Genomic DNA, 22,675 nt, shown 5'->3' with positions numbered 1-22,675 from the left:
TCCTTATTCACATTACACCACACCCTATTGCTCTTTATTCATAATAGACGACACAGTAGTGCCCTTTCTATACGCAACGCCACATAGTAGAGCACCTTATACACATAATGCCACACATTAGTAATGCATTTATACACATAATTCTACACAGTAATGCCCCTTACACATTATTAATGTCCTTATAAACATAATGCGCCTTACACATTATTAATGTCCTTATAAACATAATGCGCCTTACACATTACGACAACCTTTATTAATGCCCTTTTACACATAATGTCCCTTACATATATGCCGCACATTATTAATGCCCTTATACACATAATGACACACATAGTGCCCCCTACACATTTGCTGCACATTAGTGCCCCTATACACATAATGACACACATACAGTAGTACCTTGTTACACATATGCCGCACATTATTCATGCCCTTATACACATAATGACACACATAGTGCCACTTACACATATGTTGCACATTATTAATGCATTTTTACATGACACACATAATGCTCCTTACACATATTCCAAACACTACTGCACAACCAACCCACTCACATGCACACAGCACTCACACTGCCACTAACACTGTGACCTCTGCCTCTGCTTGGATACAGATGTGTCCTCATAAATCTTGTCTCAATGCTAACGTCGGGCACCTTTTTTCTTTATTAAAATGCATCTTATTTGCATTGCTATGTAGCTAGGATGCACAAGCAGTTTCTGCTGATTAAAATGATATGCAGCATGCCTATATATTGTGTGAGACTGTGGCTGTATCTGCATATGAAATGTTGCACACAGAGTATAGGCATGCCGCATATCATTTTAAGCAGCAGAAGCTGCTGATGCACCTAGGCATATCAGGTGCCCTAGGCAATTGCCTAGTTTGCCTATGCCTATGGCCAGCTCTGCCCTGGTGCCAATCATATAAATGCAGATACATTGTCAGATGTTGTGGTGTGTACCAAACAAACACCCCGGATGGCACTCACTGCAATCACAGTGCTCTTCCCCAGCCTGGCAGCCAGCCCCTTACCCCTCAGCCACTGTGCAGCCCTCCCCAAGGGGTGTGGCCACTGAAAATGGGGACATGTCAACATGACACGCCACCTGTTTCTCATCACTCTGAGAGAATTCCTTTCCATTCTATATGCAGCTTACAGATACGGTGGTTTCTCACAACATGAAACCTTTGAAGAAATGTATCCTACCTGGGCAGGCAGCATCTTCAGTCAGAGATCACATGGTCTGAAAGATGCCTGTTTGTGTAGGAATATAACCAAGGTCAACATCATACAACAGAGGGCAACCAGACTTGTGTCACCTCCTCCCTGTGTCATCTCTCAGCCACACCATTATCTCCTCCCTTCATCGTCTCTCAGCCGCACCATTATCTCCTACCTGCGTTGTCTCTCACCCATGCATTCATCTCCTACCTGCATCATCTCTCAGCCATGCCATTCCCCCCCTACATCTCTCAGCAACACCATCATCTCCTCCCTGCATTGTCTCTCAGCCATGCCATTTCCCCCCTGCATCTCTCAGCAACACCATCATCTCCTCCCTGCATCGTCTCTCAGCCATGCTATCTCCTCCCTGCATCTCGCAGCCACACCATCATCTCCTCCCTGCATCGTCTCTCAGCCATGCCATCTCCTCCCTGCATCTCGAACCACCATCTCCTCCCTGCATCGTCTCTAAGCCATGCCATCTCTTCCCTGCATCTCGCAGCCACACCATCATCTCCTCCCTGCATCGTCTCTCAGCCATGCCATCTCCTCCCTGCATCTCGTAGACACACCATCATCTCCTCCCTGGATTGTCTCTCAGCCATGCCTTCATCTCCTCCCTGCATTATCTCTCAGCCATGCCATCTCCTCCCTGCATCTCGCAGCCACACCATCATCTCCTCCCTGGATTGTCTCTCAGCCATACCATTTCCACCCTGCGTCTCTCAGCCACACCATCATCTCCCTGCGTCATCTCTCAGCCACACCATCATCTCCTGCCTGCGTCATCTCTCAGCACACCATCATCTCTCCCCTGCATGTATCATCTACACCAGGGGTGGGGAACCTTTGGCCCTCCAGCTGTTGTTGAACTACACATACCAGCATGCTTTGCTACAGTTTTGTTATTTGGCCATGCTAAAACTGTTGCAGGGCATGCTGGGATGTATAGTTCAACAACAGCTGGAGGGCCGAAGGTTCCCCATCCCTGATCTACACCATCATCTCCCGCCTGTGTCTCTCTGCCTCGCCATCATCTACCACCTGCATCTTTCACCATCCCCCTCACTCTGTGAGGGGATATGTACTAAGCCTTGGAAAGTGATAAAGTGGAGAGAGATAAACTACCAACCAATCAGCTTCTAACTGACATTTTTTGAAAACAGCCTGTAACTTGGCAGTTAGGAGCCGATTGGCTGTTACCTTATCTCTCTCCACTTTATAACTTTCCAAGGCTTAGTACATCTCTCAATGTGTTTCTCAACCTCCTCCCTTCACTCTGTGTCTCTCAGCCTCCTACCTTTCACTCTGTGTCTCTCAGCCTCCTACCCTTCACTCTGTCTTTCAGCCTCCCACCTTCACTCTGTGTCTCTCAGCCTCCTACCCTTCACTCTGTCTTTCAGCCTCCCACCTTCACTCTGTGTCTCTCAGCCTCCTACCCTTCACTCTGTCTTTCAGCCTCCCACCTTCACTCTGTGTCTCTCAGCCTCCTACCCTTCACTCTGTCTTTCAGCCTACCACCTTCACTCGGTGTCTCTCAGTTTCCCACCCTTCACTGTCTTTCAGCCCCCCTTTACTCTGTGTTTTTCAGTCTCGCACCCTTCACTCTGTGTCACTCAGTCTGTCCCCCTTCTCTCTGTGTTTCTCAGCCTCCTACCCTTCATTCTGTGTCTCTCAGCCTGCCCCCCTTCACTCTGTGTCTCTCAGTCTATCCGCCTTCACTCTGTGTTTCTCATCATCCTACTCTTCATTGTGTGTTTTTCGGCCTCCCACCTTCACTCTGTGTCTCTCAGCCTCCCACCCTTCACTGTCTTTAAGCCCCCCTACACTCTGTCTTTCAGATGCGCACCATTCCCTCTGTGTCACTCAGTCTGTCCCCTTCACTCTGTGTCTCTCAGTCTGTCCCCCTTCTGTGTTTCTCATCCTCCTACTCTTCATTCTGTGTCTCTCAGCCTGCCCCCCTTCACTCTGTGTCTCTCAGTCTGTCCTCCTTCACTCTGTGTTTCTCATCTTCCTACTCTTCATTCTGTGTTTCTCAGCCCCCCCACCCCCCCTTCACGCTGTGTCTCTCTGTCTGTCCCCCTTCACTCTGTGTTTCTCAGCCTCCTACCCTTCATTCTTTGTCTCTCAGCCTTCCCCCCTTCACTCTGTGTCTCTCAAAATAAGCTAATGGCACAGCTGCAGTCTTATTCACAGAGACACCTCCTTCCGGCATCCCACATCCATGAGCAGCAGCATTGACAATACTGGATGGACATTGGTCGCACCATTGGACATCTGTGTAACCCAGAGCACCTCACCTAAGATGCTGGCGCCTCGCAATACCTGACTAGGAAATGCCCAGAAGACAGACCCAACACGATTACTCATTTTGCGAAGAAATCCTCCCTGCATGCGCGCACTACCTCAGCACAATCACTGCACGCACGCACTACCTCAGCACAATCACTGCACGTGCACACTACCTCAATACAATCACTGCACGTGCACACTTCCTCAATACAATCACTGCACATGCGCACTACCTTAATACAATAACTGTACGAGCGCACTACCTCAATACAATCACTGCCTGCAGGCACTTCCTCAATACAATCACTGCACGTGTGCACAACCTCAGTACAATCAATGCACATTCCTCAATACAATAACTATACGTGCGCACTACTTTAATACAATCACTGCACATGCGCACTACTTCAATACAATCACTGCACGCGCACACTACCTCAATACAATCACTGCACGTGCACACTACCTCTAACAATCACTGCACATGTGCACTACCTCAATACAATCAGTGCACATGTGCCAATCACTGCACGCACGCACTCCCTTGATACAATCACTGCACGTGCGCACTTCCTCAATACAATCACTGCACGTGCAAACTACCTCAATACAATCACTGCACGTGCGCACTTCTTCAATACAATCACTGCACATGCACACTTCCTCAATACAATCACTGCACATGTGCACTACCTCAATACAATCACTGCACATCTGCACTACCTCAATACAATCACTGCACGCACTACCTTGATACAATCACTGCACGTGCGCACTTCCTCAATACAATCACTGCACATGTGCACTACCTCAATACAATCACTTCACGTGTGCACTACCTCAGTACCATAAATTCACATGTGCACTACCTCAATACAATCACTGCACATGCGCACTACCTCAATACAATCACTACACATGCGCCTCGCAATACCTGACTAGGAAATGCCCAGAAGACAGACCCGACACGATTACTTGTCACTCATTGTACGAAGAAATCCTCCCTGCACGCGTGTACTACCTCAATACAATCACTGCACGCGCGCACTACCTCAGCACAATCACTGCACGTGCACACTACCTCAATACAATCACTGCACGTGCACACTTCCTCAATACAATCACTGCACATGCGCACTACCTTAATACAATAACCGTACGAGCGCACTACCTCAATACAATCACTGCCTGCAGGCACTTCCTCAATACAATCACTGCACGTGTGCACAACCTCAATACAATCAATGCACATTCCTCAATACAATAACTATACGTGTGCACTACTTTAATACAATCACTGCACATGCGCACTACTTCAATACAATTACTGCACGTGCGCACTACATCAATACAATCACTGCACATGCACACTACTTCAATGCAATCACTGCACATGCAAAGTGCAGCTTTGGCGCATGCACAGTGGCAAACAATTGCCCCAGTGCATTCAGCATTGACATCATGTGCACCCCTGAATAAGGGCGAAAGTCTATAATAGGTGCAGTGTGTGCAGTGCTCCTGCACCCAGGTTTAAATACTTATCTTTCCAGAGTTCCTAGTCAGTGCTGCAGACGCAGCAAAAAATCACTCCGAAAATGGCCGCCGCGCATGCACAGTAGTGTTTAGTTTCCAGAACATGATGGGTGCCATGTCTCCAGAGACCTGCAGATGCGCAGTAGAGTCTATGGCTCCGTTGAGAGGAAGGGAGCCATATATAGAGTCTGTATACTGGCCCCTTCCTCTGTTATTTCACCCCTGGTGAAAGTCCTCAGTGCAGGAGACAGTCCCAGCACCATTAAGACGTACGCAGACCACTTCTCTTCTCTTCACTGTCTTCTGGTGTCATAAGCTCTGTTGCTTCCTGCATGGATTCCGATATGGTGAAGCCATATTTGAAAAAAGCGAAATATACTATTCATCTCCTGGAATGCAGAGCAACTAATAAACCTCCGATCAGCTCCAATATTAAATCTATGGAATCTGCACTGCATCAATAAATACAACCCACGCATTAAGATATTATAGCAATATGCCCACATAACATGCTGGCACCACAATCTATCACTCTGGGCAGGGGGCAACATATGATATGAGGACCGGCGCAGATACATAGGGCAATTACAGTTCACATGAAGTGCCCCTGCCCTCACCTCTGCTCCTCCTCTGCCTGGTGCTTCCCAGACCCGAGCCGACGCATCAGTTATGGGTAAGTTATAAACGCTGTAGCGTTTATCCTTGTACCACCCCATGCCAGTGTGTGTGTGTGTTTCCTCTGTGTATATAATTTCCCTTCTCTGCCTGTAGTTCTGTATGCACCCATGTCTCTCTTTTCACCCCACTCCTTTGTGTGCCTCTGCATAATGTTTTTCTTCTCTTTCTATCCCCCCCATTCTATCATTTTCTCCTTATACAGTAGATATTGCCCTGTACGTCCATCCACCACCCACTGTTTCTTACAAGTCACCCCTATCCTTCCTCCATCTAGTCAGATGACATCGCTGAAGTCTTGCAGGCCGCTGAGCAAAAGCGACATGGAGGAACCTGAGGATGGCAGATAAGAACAATCTGATTGGAATTGTTTCTGAGCCAGCAAATCTTACAGCCGATGATAACTCTTACTGAAGGAAGGTTCATTGGCTTTCATCTCTGAAGGTCCGCCGTGCAAATTTCATATTTATTATGACGGTAGTTATATGAGCACAACACCTACTTTGTCAGCACATAACAGCAAATTAATCACTCATTTAACAAAAATGTGTTATGCATTGAATAAAGCTTTTTTTTATGTATAAAGGTTTTAAATATTATTATTTTTTAAATACTGCACATTTTAGATTTAAATATTTTTTCTACCCAATCGGGCAAACTGGCTCCAGGACTGGCCTGGCAAACTAACTAATCAGTGTCACTGTATGTACAGTAACATATTACATATCCCCACGGGATGAAGTTGGAATCCCGACGGTCAAAATACGGATGCCAGCATCCTGACCACCAGAATGCCCACAGCGCCGCCACAGCTATTCCCACTCCTGGGTGTCCATGACACCCATGGAGTGGGAATAGAACCTGTTGCAAGCGAAGCGAGCCACCGAGCCCACAGTGTGGCGAGCATGACGCGTTCCGCCAGCCCCCCCCTCCCCCCCCCCCCGTCAGCATTCTTACGGTCGAGATTCCACCGTTGGTAATTTGACCGCTGGGACTCCGACCCCCGGGATCCCGTGCCCAACCCATCCCCAGAAAAGGGATCTTCATGTTAAATATGTCTCGGTGATCTGTGAATCTCTTGCTTTCAGCAGTCTTAAATGTTATCAAGCTGCGTATGTTTAAAAAACATTTATTTTTTTATAATTTGCTATCAAAATAACTTTGCTATGAAAAATATGAGATAATCAATAAAATACTGTATTTTTTAACTGAAGGGTTGTATAAAATATCAGACTTGTGATTACACACAGGGCTGCCATCAAAAATTGTGGGGCCTGGGACAGACAAAATATGTAGGGCATACTTGCCTACCTGACCCTCTCCATGAGGGAGAAAATGCTCTGTTCCTGGACTTTCCTGGTAATGTATGATTGCCATCACCTGTGGTGAAACACCTTTCTTATCAATTACCTAGCTCACCACAGGTGATGGCAATCATACATTACCAGGAAAGTCCAGGAACAGAGCATTTTCTCCCTCATGGAGAGGGTCAGGTAGGCAAGTATGATGTAGGGCCCCCTCCCCCGCCCCAAAAAAACAACAACCCTACATTGTTGTAATTGTAATATTACTGTTTTTTTGTTTTTTGAGATGGCAGACTGATTTGGGGTTACAGATGATCAAGCCGCGATCATTGCCTGCTGAGTGCACCACTTATATGTCTAACAGTTATGTAGCCCATACACTTGTGAGATATGGCATACAGTCCTTCGATTTCCACCGCATCTGTGAGAGAAATCGAAGGATTGTATGCACATTTAAGGTAAGGTGTGGGCCCCATAGCAACATTCTGAAAGGTCCCCTGTCCCAATGCTTCTAAAGAAACACCTCTCTGCAGCAGTTGTTAATTAAATTCCCCATAATAGTGCCCTAGTTCACATTATATGTGTCACATTATAGGGCTGCCAGGACACATGATGCAACATAAGTACCCTCAATTCACATTATGACATACAGTGCCCCCAGTTTGTATTATGCCAGATTACAGTTCCCCCGTTCCTATTGTGCCACACTATAGTGCTACCACTTCATATTATGCCAGATTACAGTGCCCCAGTTGATATTATGTAACATTATAATGCACTTTATACCACATTACAAAGAGCAGGGCCAGAAGGATAACTAGATATATTGCAGGACCCAAGGCAAAGGTTTGTATGGGCCTCTATGTACCACCTAACGATGAAATATGTATATAACACATGTAACTGTGACAGGGAAGGTGGCTCCTCTCAGCTCTGGGCCCCATAGCAGCTCACTCTCTGCACCTATGGTAGCTATGCCCCTGTATAGAACACATGTAACTGTAACAAGGAAGGCGGTCCCTCTCAGCTCTGGGCCCCATAGCAGCTGCATTTCCTGCACCTATGTTAACTACACCCTGCATATAACATATATAACTGTGACAGGGAAGGTGGGCCCCTCTCAGCTCTGGGCCCCATAGCAGCTGTACTTCCTGCACCTATGGTAGCTACACCCTTTTGTATATAACACATATAACTGTGACAGGGAAGGTGGTCCCTCTCCATTCTGTGCCCTATAGCAGCTGCACTGCCTACACCTATGGTAGCTACACCCTGTATATATAACACAGGTAACTGTGACAGGGAAGGTGGTCCCTCTCACCTCTGGGCCCCATAGCAGCTGCACTGCATGCACCTATGGTAGCTACACCCTGTATAAAACACATGTAACTGTGACAGGGAAGGTGGTCCTTCTCACCTCTGGGCCCCATAGCAGCTGCACTGCCTGCACCTATGGTAACTACGCACTTGCTCCCATGCTTATTCCTGCTCTGTGGCACATAAAGCAGAAACTAGAGCAATGGAGAAGATCAGTGTGGTCCCTTCAGGGCTGATGCTTGGAGGCAAACTGCCTCCATTGCCTTCTGCTTTTACTCCCTTGATAGAGAGATAAAGGCCCAGATTTACCAAGCTTTGGAGAGTGATAAATTGCAGGGTGATAAAGTCAGGGCCGGATTGGGAACAAAAAGCGGCCCTGGAAAAATTTGTACTAGTGGCCCCACATGGGCGGCACCAGAGGTGTAAGGTCTAGCCATGGGCCATGGCAGCAGCTCCCTTCTCCCAAGACTTTCCAGATAGTGGGGATGTCCAGCATCAAGGGGGAAGTTAAAAGGAAATAAAATGAAATATTATGAGCACATTATATGATACACCTTCAGAATTTAGGAAACTATATAGTTCTTTAGAAAGATATATTTTCTAGCTTATTACACCAACCGCGTATCCCAATCACTATTCACTCAATCCTATATGTCAGCCAAGCAGGCAGACAGAGCATACACTAGATCATCTGCAATCACAGGCTAAGTGGCAAAGAAATTTTCATATATGTAAATTATTTTGCATCTTATTCATTATGTCGATAAATAGGACCACATGTCCTCAAACAAAACAGGCCCCACGGGTGCGTCGGCCCAACGGGAATCTTCCCTGTAAACCCTATGGCCAATCCGCCTCTGCATAAAGTACTAGCCAATCAGCTCCTGTCTATTAAACACAGCCTGTAACATGGCAGTTAGGAGCTGATTGGCTGGTACTTTATCACTGTGCAATTTATCACTCTCCAAGGCGTGATAAATCAGGGCCTTAGTACCAGACAATCAGTGTTTAAGTGCCACTTTACAGGCAGTTTTTGAAAAATGACAGAAGCTGATTGGTACTTTATCTCTCTTCAAGGTTTGATACATTTCCCACTATGAGTCATAGGGGTGTATTCAATTAGCTCCGATAATTTCAGAGCTATTGAATTCACCCCCCTGCGTATCCAATTGCGGGCTGTTTTTGACCGTTTTGAAGGCATTTTTCATTATTTTCTTCTAGCAAAAAGGCATTGGTGAAAAATGTCCCCAAATTGTCGAAAATGGCCCGCGTTTTCACCGGCGCAGGTGTGATAACACGTGGATCCGCTGATTCACATTGTTTTTCGCTCCTGCAAAAATTTTTGCCTAGACGAATAAACGGCCCTGCTATTGAATAGGGCAAATCGCCAAGGCCATTTTTTTGTCTTGATGAAAAAGCAGATCTAATTGAATACCCCCCATAAAAGAGAATTCAGTAGTGACAGTACTGCTCCTTCTGTTTAACATGATCAGTGGAAGATAAGAGCAGCTTCCTTCAGGTGTCCACTGTCCAGAACACACTCTTCTTTTATCCAGGGGCCTTGGTGTGGGAGCAACCTGTCCAAGCACCCTTGGGAGATAGTATGGGGACTAGATTTGACACCATACACAACATAGCAGTCACAAGGGAATATTAAGCAGAGAGAACTGTAGGACACAGGCCTGACATGCACCATACTTACTTACTCTCCTGGAATCTCCAAGAAGTTCCCCAGACCCCCATAAAATTATGTGGCTTGCTCACATCCTTCCCAATTCTTAGTGAAATGTGCATAAAGGGAAGCATAATGCCACGAATTGCAATACATTAGGGAGGGGGCAAAGCCAATATGATGAGAATTGCCCTGCCAGAGACCCGTGATTTGTGGCAATATGCCTCAAGGGGCAGTACCTAATGATGCAAAGCAACTGGCCCCACCCCAATCAGTGGCCAGCTACATTTCCCCTCTGGGCTGTATAGTAGGTAATTATGCATGCACACATCAGCTTTATCTGATATTTGTATCCAGCTGTTACCATGTGCTGGGGCAGGCCACCATGTGCTGGGGGTAAGGGCAGTGTGGCTGGAGTCCCGGGTCCAGACAAAGAGCCTACGTGGCAGCCCTGCCCTATGCATCATAACCAGTGGTTGGAAGGGTCTGGGTCAGGGTAGTAACATCGATATACTTATCGATTTAGGGGCAATATACATTAGGGCATGAGCCTGTGGTGCACTCCAGCTGTTTGGAAACAGCATCCAAAGCTTGCCTAGAGGGGACAGGGCTTTACAGCAACAGATTAAATAACCATTGTTTTAATTACCTTTATATCGCCAATACCCAGTGGCAAATTTCCCATTAGGCACGTGAGGCACTTGCCTAGGGGCTGCACTTGTTCGGGGGCATACTTGTGTTGGTACTGAAACCCAAAAAGTACCAGTAACTGCAAAATATTTCCACTGTACTGTACCATATGCCATCTTGAATGGAGTGTAAAATGGTAGGACGTGCACATACAGCCCTTGTAAGCTGTCCCACTTAGTAAATATGTATACATAATTAAAAATTAAAAATGTAATAGTTAGTAGAGATGAGCGCCTGAAATTTTTCGGGTTTTGTGTTTTGGTTTTGGGTTCGGTTCCGCGGCCGTGTTTTGGGTTCGACCGCGTTTTGGCAAAACCTCACCGAATTTTTTTTGTCGGATTCGGGTGTGTTTTGGATTCGGGTGTTTTTTTCAAAAAACCCTAAAAAACAGCTTAAATCATAGAATTTGGGGGTCATTTTGATCCCAAAGTATTATTAACCTCAAAAACCATAATTTCCACTCATTTTCAGTCTATTCTGAATACCTCACACCTCACAATATTATTTTTAGTCCTAAAATTTGCACCAAGGTCGCTGGATGACTAAGCTAAGCGACACTAGTGGCCGACACAAACACCTGGCCCATCTAGGAGTGGCACTGCAGTGTCACGCAGGATGTCCCTTCCAAAAAACCCTCCCCAATCAGCACATGACGCAAAGAAAAAAAGAGGCGCAATGAGGTAGCTGACTGTGTGAGTAAGATAAGCGACCCTAGTGGCCGACACAAACACCGGGCCCATTTAGGAGTGGCACTGCAGTGTCACGCAGGATGTCCCTTCCAAAAAACCCTCCCCAATCAGCACATGACGCAAAGAAAAAAAGAGGCGCAATGAGGTAGCTGACTGTGTGAGTAAGATTAGCGACCCTAGTGGCCGACACAAACACCGGGCCCATTTAGGAGTGGCACTGCAGTGTCACGCAGGATGTCCCTTCCAAAAAACCCTCCCCAATCAGCACATGACGCAAAGAAAAAAAGAGGCGCAATGAGGTAGCTGACTGTGTGAGTAAGATTAGCGACCCTAGTGGCCGACACAAACACCGGGCCCATTTAGGAGTGGCACTGCAGTGTCACGCAGGATGTCCCTTCCAAAAAACCCTCCCCAATCAGCACATGACGCAAAGAAAAAAAGAGGCGCAATGAGGTAGCTGACTGTGTGAGTAAGATTAGCGACCCTAGTGGCCGACACAAACACCGGGCCCATTTAGGAGTGGCACTGCAGTGTCACGCAGGATGTCCCTTCCAAAAAACCCTCCCCAATCAGCACATGACGCAAAGAAAAAAAGAGGCGCAATGAGGTAGCTGACTGTGTGAGTAAGATTAGCGACCCTAGTGGCCGACACAAACACCGGGCCCATTTAGGAGTGGCACTGCAGTGTCACGCAGGATGTCCCTTCCAAAAAACCCTCCCCAATCAGCACATGACGCAAAGAAAAAAAGAGGCGCAATGAGGTAGCTGACTGTGTGAGTAAGATTAGCGACCCTAGTGGCCGACACAAACACCGGGCCCATTTAGGAGTGGCACTGCAGTGTCACGCAGGATGTCCCTTCCAAAAAACCCTCCCCAAACAGCACATGACGCAAAGAAAAATAAAAGAAAAAAGAGGTGCAAGATGGAATTGTCCTTGGGCCCTCCCACCCACCCTTATGTTGTATAAACAAAACAGGACATGCACACTTTAACCAACCCATAATTTCAGTGACAGGGTCTGCCACACGACTGTGACTGATATGACGGGTTGGTTTGGACCCCCCCCAAAAAAGAAGCAATTAATCTCTCCTTGCACAAACTGGCTCTACAGAGGCAAGATGTCCACCTCATCATCACCCTCCAATATATCACCGTGTACATCCCCCTCCTCACAGATTATCAATTCGTCCCCACTGGAATCCACCATCTCAGCTCCCTGTGTACTTTGTGGAGGCAATTGCTGCTGGTCAATGTCTCCGCGGAGGAATTGATTATAATTCATTTTAATGAACATCATCTTCTCCACATTTTCTGGATGTAACCTCGTACGCCGATTGCTGACAAGGTGAGCGGCGGCACTAAACACTCTTTCGGAGTACACACTTGTGGGAGGGCAACTTAGGTAGAATAAAGCCAGTTTGTGCAATGGCCTCCAAATTGCCTCTTTTTCCTGCCAGTATAAGTATGGACTGTGTGACGTGCCTACTTGGATGCGGTCACTCATATAATCCTCCACCATTCTTTCAATGGTGAGAGAATCATATGCAGTGACAGTAGACGACATGTCCGTAATCGTTGTCAGGTCCTTCAGTCCGGACCAGATGTCAGCATCAGCAGTCGCTCCAGACTGCCCTGCATCACCGCCAGCGGGTGGGCTCGGAATTCTGAGCCTTTTCCTCGCACCCCCAGTTGCGGGAGAATGTGAAGGAGGAGATGTTGACAGGTCGCGTTCCGCTTGACTTGACAATTTTCTCACCAGCAGGTCTTTCAACCCCAGCAGACTTGTGTCTGCCGGAAAGAGAGATCCAAGGTAGGCTTTAAATCTAGGATCGAGCACGGTGGCCAAAATGTAGTGCTCTGATTTCAACAGATTGACCACCCGTGAATCCTTGTTAAGCGAATTAAGGGCTCCATCCACAAGTCCCACATGCCTAGCGGAATCGCTCCGTGTTAGCTCCTCCTTCAATGTCTCCAGCTTCTTCTGCAAAAGCCTGATGAGGGGAATGACCTGACTCAGGCTGGCAGTGTCTGAACTGACTTCACGTGTGGCAAGTTCAAAGGGCATCAGAACCTTGCACAACGTTGAAATCATTCTCCACTGCGCTTGAGACAGGTGCATTCCACCTCCTATATCGTGCTCAATTGTGTAGGCTTGAATGGCCTTTTGCTGCTCCTCCAACCTCTGAAGCATATAGAGGGTTGAATTCCACCTCGTTACCACTTCTTGCTTCAGATGATGGCAGGGCAGGTTCAGTAGTTTTTGGTGGTGCTCCAGTCTTCTGTACGTGGTGCCTGTACGCTGAAAGTGTCCCGCAATTTTTCTGGCCACCGACAGCATCTCTTGCACGCCCCTGTCGTTTTTTAAATAATTCTGCACCACCAATTTCAAGGTATGTGCAAAACATGGGACGTGCTGGAATTTGCCCATATTTAATGCACACACAATATTGCTGGCGTTGTCCGATGCCACAAATCCACAGGAGAGTCCAATTGGGGTAAGCCATTCCGCGATGATCTTCCTCAGTTGCCGTAAGAGGTTTTCAGCTGTGTGCGTATTCTGGAAACCGGTGATACAAAGCGTAGCCTGCCTAGGAAAGAGTTGGCGTTTGCGAGATGCTGCTACTGGTGCCGCCGCTGCTGTTCTTGCGGCGGGAGTCCATACATCTACCCAGTGGGCTGTCACAGTCATATAGTCCTGACCCTGCCCTGCTCCACTTGTCCACATGTCCGTGGTTAAGTGGACATTGGGTACAACTGCATTTTTTAGGACACTGGTGAGTCTTTTTCTGAGGTCTGTGTACATTTTCGGTATCGCCTGCCTAGAGAAGTGGAACCTAGATGGTATTTGGTAACGGGGGCACACTGCCTCAATAAATTGTCTAGTTCCCTGTGAACTAACGGCGGATACCGGACGCACGTCTAACACCAACATAGTTGTCAAGGCCTCAGTTATCCGCTTTGCAGCAGGATGACTGCTGTGATATTTCATCTTCCTCGCAAAGGACTGTTGAACAGTCAATTGCTTACTGGAAGTAGTACAAGTGGGCTTACGACTTCCCCTCTGGGATGACCATCGACTCCCAGCAGCAACAACAGCAGCGCCAGCAGCAGTAGGCGTTACACGCAAGGATGCATCGGAGGAATCCCAGGCAGGAGAGGACTCGTCAGAATTGCCAGTGACATGGCCTGCAGGACTATTGGCATTCCTGGGGAAGGAGGAAATTGACACTGAGGGAGTTGGTGGGGTGGTTTGCGTGAGCTTGGTTACAAGAGGAAGGGATTTACTGGTCAGTGGACTGCTTCCGCTGTCACCCAAAGTTTTTGAACTTGTCACTGACTTATTATGAATGCGCTGCAGGTGACGTATAAGGGAGGATGTTCCGAGGTGGTTAACGTCCTTACCCCTACTTATTACAGCTTGACAAAGGGAACACACGGCTTGACACCTGTTGTCCGCATTTCTGTTGAAATAGTTCCACACCGAAGAGCTGATTTTTTTGGTATTTTCACCAGGCATGTCAACGGCCATATTCCTCCCACGGACAACAGGTGTCTCCCCGGGTGCCTGACTTAAACAAACCACCTCACCATCAGAATCCTCCTGGTCAATTTCCTCCCCAGCGCCAGCAACACCCATATCCTCCTCATCCTGGTGTACTTCAACACTGACATCTTCAATCTGACTATCAGGAACTGGACTGCGGGTGCTCCTTCCAGCACTTGCAGGGGGCGTGCAAATGGTGGAAGGCGCATGCTCTTCACGTCCAGTGTTGGGAAGGTCAGGCATCGCAACCGACACAATTGGACTCTCCTTGTGGATTTGGGATTTCGAAGAACGCACAGTTCTTTGCGGTGCTACTGCTTTTGCCAGCTTGAGTCTTTTCATTTTTCTAGCGAGAGGCTGAGTGCCTCCATCCTCATGTGAAGCTGAACCACTAGCCATGAACATAGGCCAGGGCCTCAGCCGTTCCTTGCCACTCCGTGTGGTAAATGGCATATTGGCAAGTTTACGCTTCTCCTCCGACAATTTTATTTTAGGTTTTGGAGTCCTTTTTTTACTGATATTTGGTGTTTTGGATTTGACATGCTCTGTACTATGACATTGGGCATCGGCCTTGGCAGACGACGTTGCTGGCATTTCATCGTCTCAGCCATGACTAGTGGCAGCAGCTTCAGCACGAGGTGGAAGTGGATCTTGATCTTTCCCTAATTTTGGAACCTCAACATTTTTGTTCTCCATATTTTAATAGGCACAACTAAAAGGCACCTCAGGTAAACAATGGAGATGGATGGATACTAGTATACAATTATGGACGGACTGCCGAGTGCCGACACAGAGGTAGCTACAGCCGTGAACTACCGTACTGTGTCTGCTGCTAATATAGACTGGTTGATAAAGAGATGTAGTAGTATGTATGTATAAAGAAGAAAGAAAAAAAAACCACGGTTAGGTGGTATACAATTATGGACGGACTTCCGAGTGCCGACACAGAGGTAGCCACAGCCGTGAACTACCGTACTGTACTGTGTCTGCTGCTAATATAGACTGGTTGATAAAGAGATGCCGTAGTATGTATGTATGAAGAAGAATGAAAAAAAAACCACGGTTAGGTGGTATACAATTATGGACGGACTGCCGAGTGCCGACACAGAGGTAGCCACAGCCGTGAACTACCGTACTGTACTGTGTCTGCTGCTAATATAGACTGGTTGATAAAGAGATGTCGTAGTATGTATGTATGAAGAAGAAAGAAAAAAAAAACACGGTTAGGTGGTATACAATTATGGACGGACTGCCGAGTGCCGACACAGAGGTAGCCACAGCCGTGAACTACCGTACTGTACTGTGTCTGCTGCTAATATAGACTGGTTGATAAAGAGATGTCGTAGTATGTATGTATGAAGAAGAAAGAAAAAAAAACCACGGTTAGGTGGTATACAATTATGGACGGACTGCCGAGTGCCGACACAGAGGTAGCCACAGCCGTGAACTACCGTACTGTACTGTGTCTGCTGCTAATATAGACTGGTTGATAAAGAGATGTAGTAGTATGTATGTATAAAGAAGAAAGAAAAAAAAACCACGGGTAGGTGGTATACAATTATGGATGGACTGCCGAGTGCCGACACAGAGGTAGCTACAGCCGTGAACTACCGTACTGTGTCTGCTGCGACTGGATGATAAATAATGATATAAAAAATATATATATATCACTACTGCAGCCGGACAGGTATATATATTATATAATGACGGACCTGCTGGACACTGTCTGTCAGCAGAATGAGTTTTTTATAGAATAAAAAAAAAAACACCACACAAGTGAAGTCACACGACGAGTGTTTAACTTTTTCAGGCAATCACAATATAGTATACTACTAACTATACTGGTGGTCAGTGTGGTCAGGTCACTGGTCAGTCACACTGGCAGTGGCACTCCTGCAGCAAAAGTGTGCACTGTTTAATTTTAATATAATATGTACTCCTGGCTCCTGCTATAACCTATAACTGGCACTGCAGTGCTCTCCAGTCTCCCCCACAATTATAAGCTGTGTGAGCTGAGCACAGTCAGATATATAATATATACATAGATGATGCAGCACACTGGGCTGAGCAGTGCACACAGATATGGTATGTGACTGTCTTGTACTCCTGGCTCCTGCTATAACCTATAACTGGCACTGCAGTGCTCCCCAGTCTCCCCCACAATTATAAGCTGTGTGAGCTGAGCACAGTCAGATATATATACATAGATGATGCAGGCATGCAGCACACTGGGCTGAGCAGTGCACACAGATATGGTATGTGACTGAGTCACTGTGTGTACCGTTTTTTTCAGGCAGAGAACGGATATATTAAATAAAACAACTGCACTGCTGGTGGTCACTGTGGTCAGTCACTAAACTCTGCACTCTCTTCTACAGTATCAGCCTCAGGTCAATCTCTCTCTCTCTCTCCTAATCTAAATGGAGAGGACGCCAGCCACGTCCTCTCCCTATCAATCTCAATGCACGTGTGAAAATGGCGGCGACGCGCGGCTCCTTATATAGAATCCGAGTCTCGCGAGAATCCGACAGCGTCATGATGACGTTCGGGCGCGCTCGGGTTAACCGAGCAAGGCGGGAAGATCCGAGTCGCTCGGACCCGTGAAAAAAAACATGAAGTTCGTGCGGGTTCGGATTCAGAGAAACCGAACCCGCTCATCTCTAATAGTTAGTGGCTTTTTTGCTATTACTATTCTATTAAATTAGCTATCATCAAATATGGGCTTATAGCCAATCAAAATAATAAAACAAGACAGTCTGGGCGGCGGTTACTGTTGTGCCTAGGGGTGCCCTCACCCCTAAATCCGCCCCTGCCAATACCTGGAGACAGGCACCATGAACGCTATTTGTTGAAGTTAACTTAATGAGAGTGGTCTGAGAGCTGCCTGAAAAGTCTACCTTGAGCTGGTGGCAGGCTTGATGTTATTTGGGCAAAATATCTGACTAAAATTATTTTGTGTAGGTATAAAATGGCCTTGGGTGTTGCAGGGGGTCTGATATGTAATACCGGCAGTCAGGATGATGGCGGGAAACCGACGCTGGAATCCCGATAGCCATAATCCCAGCGGCGAGCGCAGCCACACTATTATATTCCCCGTCGGGTGGCTTCGTGGACCACCACCCGATTGGGAACTCGGGACTTTGGTTGGTATTCCGGTATAGGTCTCCCGACCGCCGGGTTCCCAACAGCCGGTAAATTAACTGCATCCTGTTGCAGGCCCCTGTCTATTTTGTCAGTCCAAGGCCCCACAATTTCTGAGGGCAGCCCAGGTGCTATTTCAGAAGTGCACACTTGCTCTATGGCCTTACTCAGCTTCAATTGGTCAATGCAAAGCAATCAAAGTTTCCCGATTTTCAGGTCAGTGCACACGCGCAGGGCCCGTTCTGTGTGTGTGTGGCCCAGGAGATGCTATTGCATCACATAGATGCAAACGCCTCTGCCTGATTTATAGGCAGACGTGTTCGCAGGGCGGTGATGCGGCATTGTGGGGGCGTGGCTGCAAAAGCAGGGGTGGGTCCGGGCCATTTTCGGGGAGGCCACTTGACATCACACACGGCCGCTACGACATGTAATATGGCGGCAGTTCAACTGCCTTCGCAGCCAGGCTGCGCAGGCAGGGGGCTACCCTTATTTTGCTGGATGTGCTAGCAGTTGCAGTTTTGCTAAATTAGAAAAACTGCAACTAAAGCTGAATAAGGTCCTATGGCTCCTATGATTATTTGACGTTTTGTGAGCTTAAGGCTTTTGTCCTCCTAAACCTAATTTAAATCCATCACCTGCCCTCATTTGTGGTGTTCACTTTGTGTAACCTATACAATATTTTCATGCAGCCTAAATGTGTTTGCCTTCACAGCACTGTGTAATTGGATCTGCAAAATGTTAATTAAAAATGAGCATCTCTATTTGTGGTGGATGAATGAAACCCAATCAAATATCAAGAGTTAATTTTTCACTGAAACCTCCACTTAATAACCCTGTTTTACTCACATAATTTCTAGCATCTGTATATTTATTGCTAAAAGTAGACCCCGTTAGCAGATTATCACACAGCGCTCATCCATAGCCTACAGGATGGTCATGAGTACAGCCTGCCTATGTTCTGCGTTACCGAGAAAAAAGTGATCACCTGTAATGCTATGGAATATATGAAACTTTTAGGAACCCTTTTGTAATAAGTTTATTGTATTAGAGAGCAGCTACAAGTTTAAGTGAAAATTCAGTGTTAATATTGTAAGTTAGTGGCTCGCTAAACTTTTCAGTCCCTAACGTGGTCCCAGCAGGCCCATAACTAGAGGTGTGCGAGCAGTACCACAGCTCTGGAATGGCACCCTGCAGCCAGTACTGCAGCAGTAGTGTCTTCCGGAGTGTCCTTTGGACAATACAACAGAAAAATAGAAACCAAGACTTAACTAGCGCTCTCTTAGTTTCTTCTGGTCCTTATGCTCCCATGGAATCAAATTGCTCAGGGTCGAATCCCATGTGGAAAAAAAGGATATGTGTATATAGTGAAGTACTATTTTAATAATCAACATATAACACATAAAAGTACATCCAATACAATTGATAAAAAATTTATATAAAATCCAATATATTGCACAATCCCTTCAAGCATGTGTATGAGGACGGGCTAATTACCAGATGATTATGAACTGTGGTTTAGACAGTTCAATCAGCGCATGAAAGATGTAATGTGGGGTTACCGGATCTTCCCACCATGCCATTCAGATCTCATCGAGAGCCTGGTCCTTGCGTCCGTCCTCAGGCTTGTTCAGGAAACAACCAACGCATTTCTACCCCTGCCTGGGTTCTTTCTCAAGGTTTGCAAGCTAAATGATTACCTTCCTCTCACTCCTGACATTTAAACCACATTCTCCCAATCAGAAGGCTAGGCACCCAGCTGAATCCTATACATTGTCATTTACTACAAGTCCCATGATCCTCTGCCAGAGCGTCCATAGCCACTTCCTGTCCTAATCCTCTATACAGCTTCTGGGCGGGCTTGTTGCCCTGACAACCTTCGCTCCCTCTCCACATACCTGAGGGATGCATAGGTATTCCTTTAGTTTCACCACGCCCCTGGTCTGTGCTACGGACCGTTGTCATGACGACCCGCTTCTCCATGTGTGATTCTATCCCGTACACTATAGCGCGACGTCACTTCCGGTCCCGTTGCCATGGGAACCGGACGCTCTTGGCCCTCTGTTCTAGCTGTGTCCTGTGGCGGATTAGATGTTCCTCATTAGGACAGGATTCCTATCCAGGCCTCCCTGCTTTGGACACCCAAAGCCTCCATTGTTATTGGCAGGTTTTAACCGTGATTCATTTCTTACCTTAACACTGTAACGTCACTTCCGATCCTGTTGTCATGGGAACCTGAGGGCTTGATCTTTTAAGTCCTGGGATTTACCCTGTCATCTGTACAAGTGGGAAAAAAATTCTTACGGGTGGCAGTCCTTATCATCAAATGTTGGCAAATCCCCGTGCAAATCTTCCTCCATGTCTTCCTAAAATATGATTTAAGGGAAAGTCACCATATAAAATCCAATTTAAAAGAAAATCACAGAATAATAAAAATGTAAAAATATAAAAATATAAAATATTACAAGGATAAAATAAACACATCCAATGCACCCCCTATTCTTAAAATGTAAACTAAAGAAACCACTTCACTTCGAAATCCGAATTGATCCCTCCCGGTTTCAGAGTGCCAAATTCATATATTAGCTACATTTCTTTCTTAGCTAGCTGGCTTGACACATCCTTACACCTCCAGTTGTTCTTTACATGTTTTATTCCGCAAAACCGTTTGATGGCTAAAGTGCTACACTGATGTACGACCCTGAAGTGTTCTGACAATGCATGCGTATTCAGGCCTTTCTTTATGTTCCTCAAATGTTCGCCAATACGAGTTTTCAATGCTCTGGAAGTACGTCCCAAATACCAGAGGCCGCATGCGCACTCTATTCCATACACAACATTCGATGTATTGCACGTAATGAATTCGTTTATTTTCCAATCTCTTTTATTGATGGTAACCTGTGTAATTTTGCTGGTGTCTGACCGGATTCCTCTGCAGCCCAAACAGAGACCGCAGCGAAAAAAACCTTTTGATTTTATCGTGCAAATGGCTCTCTTGGGGGGAAAAGCACTCCTAACTAAGTTGGTTTTAAGATTCGGGGCTTTTCTGAAGATACACTTGGGTTTTGTTGGAATTATTTTGCCTATCACCGGATCTTTTTGTAATACCTTCCAATGCTTTGCTAAAGTTTTCTCTATGTTTCTGTACTGGCTATTATAAGTGGTAATGAAAGCCCAATAAAATACAGATTTTTCTTTTCTCTTCCCTGTGTCGCTGGGCTGCAGAAGGATGTTCCTATCCATTCTGGCTGCTCTGTTCTTGGCATCCAAGATCTTCTCCTTCTTATATCTGGATGCTTCAAATCTAGATTGCATATCCTCTGCTTGTTTGAGATAGATTTCTTCGTTAGTGCAATTTCTTTTAAGTCGCCTGAATTGTCCTTCAGGGATTGAACCTAGCCAATCTGGATGGTGACAGCTTTTGGCGTTGATATACACTCCTGAGTCGGTAGGTTTACTGAAAGACCTAGTATTGAAATTGCAATTTTCTACATACACTGATATATCTAGAAAATTCACCACTTCACAGCTTTTTTCAAAGGTGAAATGTATGTTCAGATTATTTGTGAACCTTCTCCATAGCACCAGGTTCGCACTGCCCTTTTGGAGCGAACCTGGTGCTATGGAGAAGGTACATAGATGATGTTTTTTTTGTGTGGAAAGGTGGAGAGACCCTTCTGGAGGAATTTTGCACATACCTCAACACAAATAATCTGAACATACATTTCACCTTTGAAAAAAGCTGCGAAGTGGTGAATTTTCTAGATATATCAGTGTATGTAGAAAATTGCAATTTCAATACTAGGTCTTTCAGTAAACCTACCGACTCAGGAGTGTATATCAACGCCAAAAGCTGTCACCATCCAGATTGGCTAGGTTCAATCCCTGAAGGACAATTCAGGCGACTTAAAAGAAATTGCACTAACGAAGAAATCTATCTCAAACAAGCAGAGGATATGCAATCTAGATTTGAAGCATCCAGATATAAGAAGGAGAAGATCTTGGATGCCAAGAACAGAGCAGCCAGAATGGATAGGAACATCCTTCTGCAGCCCAGCGACACAGGGAAGAGAAAAGAAAAATCTGTATTTGATTGGGCTTTCATTACCACTTATAATAGCCAGTACAGAAACATAGAGAAAACTTTAGCAAAGCATTGGAAGGTATTACAAAAAGATCAGGTGATAGGCAAAATAATTCCAACAAAACCCAAGTGTATCTTCAGAAAAGCCCCGAATCTTAAAACCAACTTAGTTAGGAGTGCTTTTCCCCCCAAGAGAGCCATTTGCACGATAAAATCAAAAGGTTTTTTTCGCTGCGGTCTCTGTTTGGGCTGCAGAGGAATCCGGTCAGACACCAGCAAAATTACACAGGTTACCATCAATAAAAGAGATTGGAAAATAAACGAATTCATTACGTGCAATACATCGAATGTTGTGTATGCAATAGAGTGCGCATGCGGCCTCTGGTATTTGGGACGTACTTCCAGAGCATTGAAAACTCGTATTGGCGAACATTTGAGGAACATAAAGAAAGGCCTGAATACGCATGCATTGTCAGAACACTTCAGGGTCGTACATCAGT

The sequence above is a fragment of the Pseudophryne corroboree genome, chromosome 12 (genome assembly GCF_028390025.1).
Source record: "Pseudophryne corroboree isolate aPseCor3 chromosome 12, aPseCor3.hap2, whole genome shotgun sequence".
Classification (NCBI taxonomy): domain Eukaryota; kingdom Metazoa; phylum Chordata; class Amphibia; order Anura; family Myobatrachidae; genus Pseudophryne; species Pseudophryne corroboree.
Note: the sequence above shows the minus strand (reverse complement) of the source record.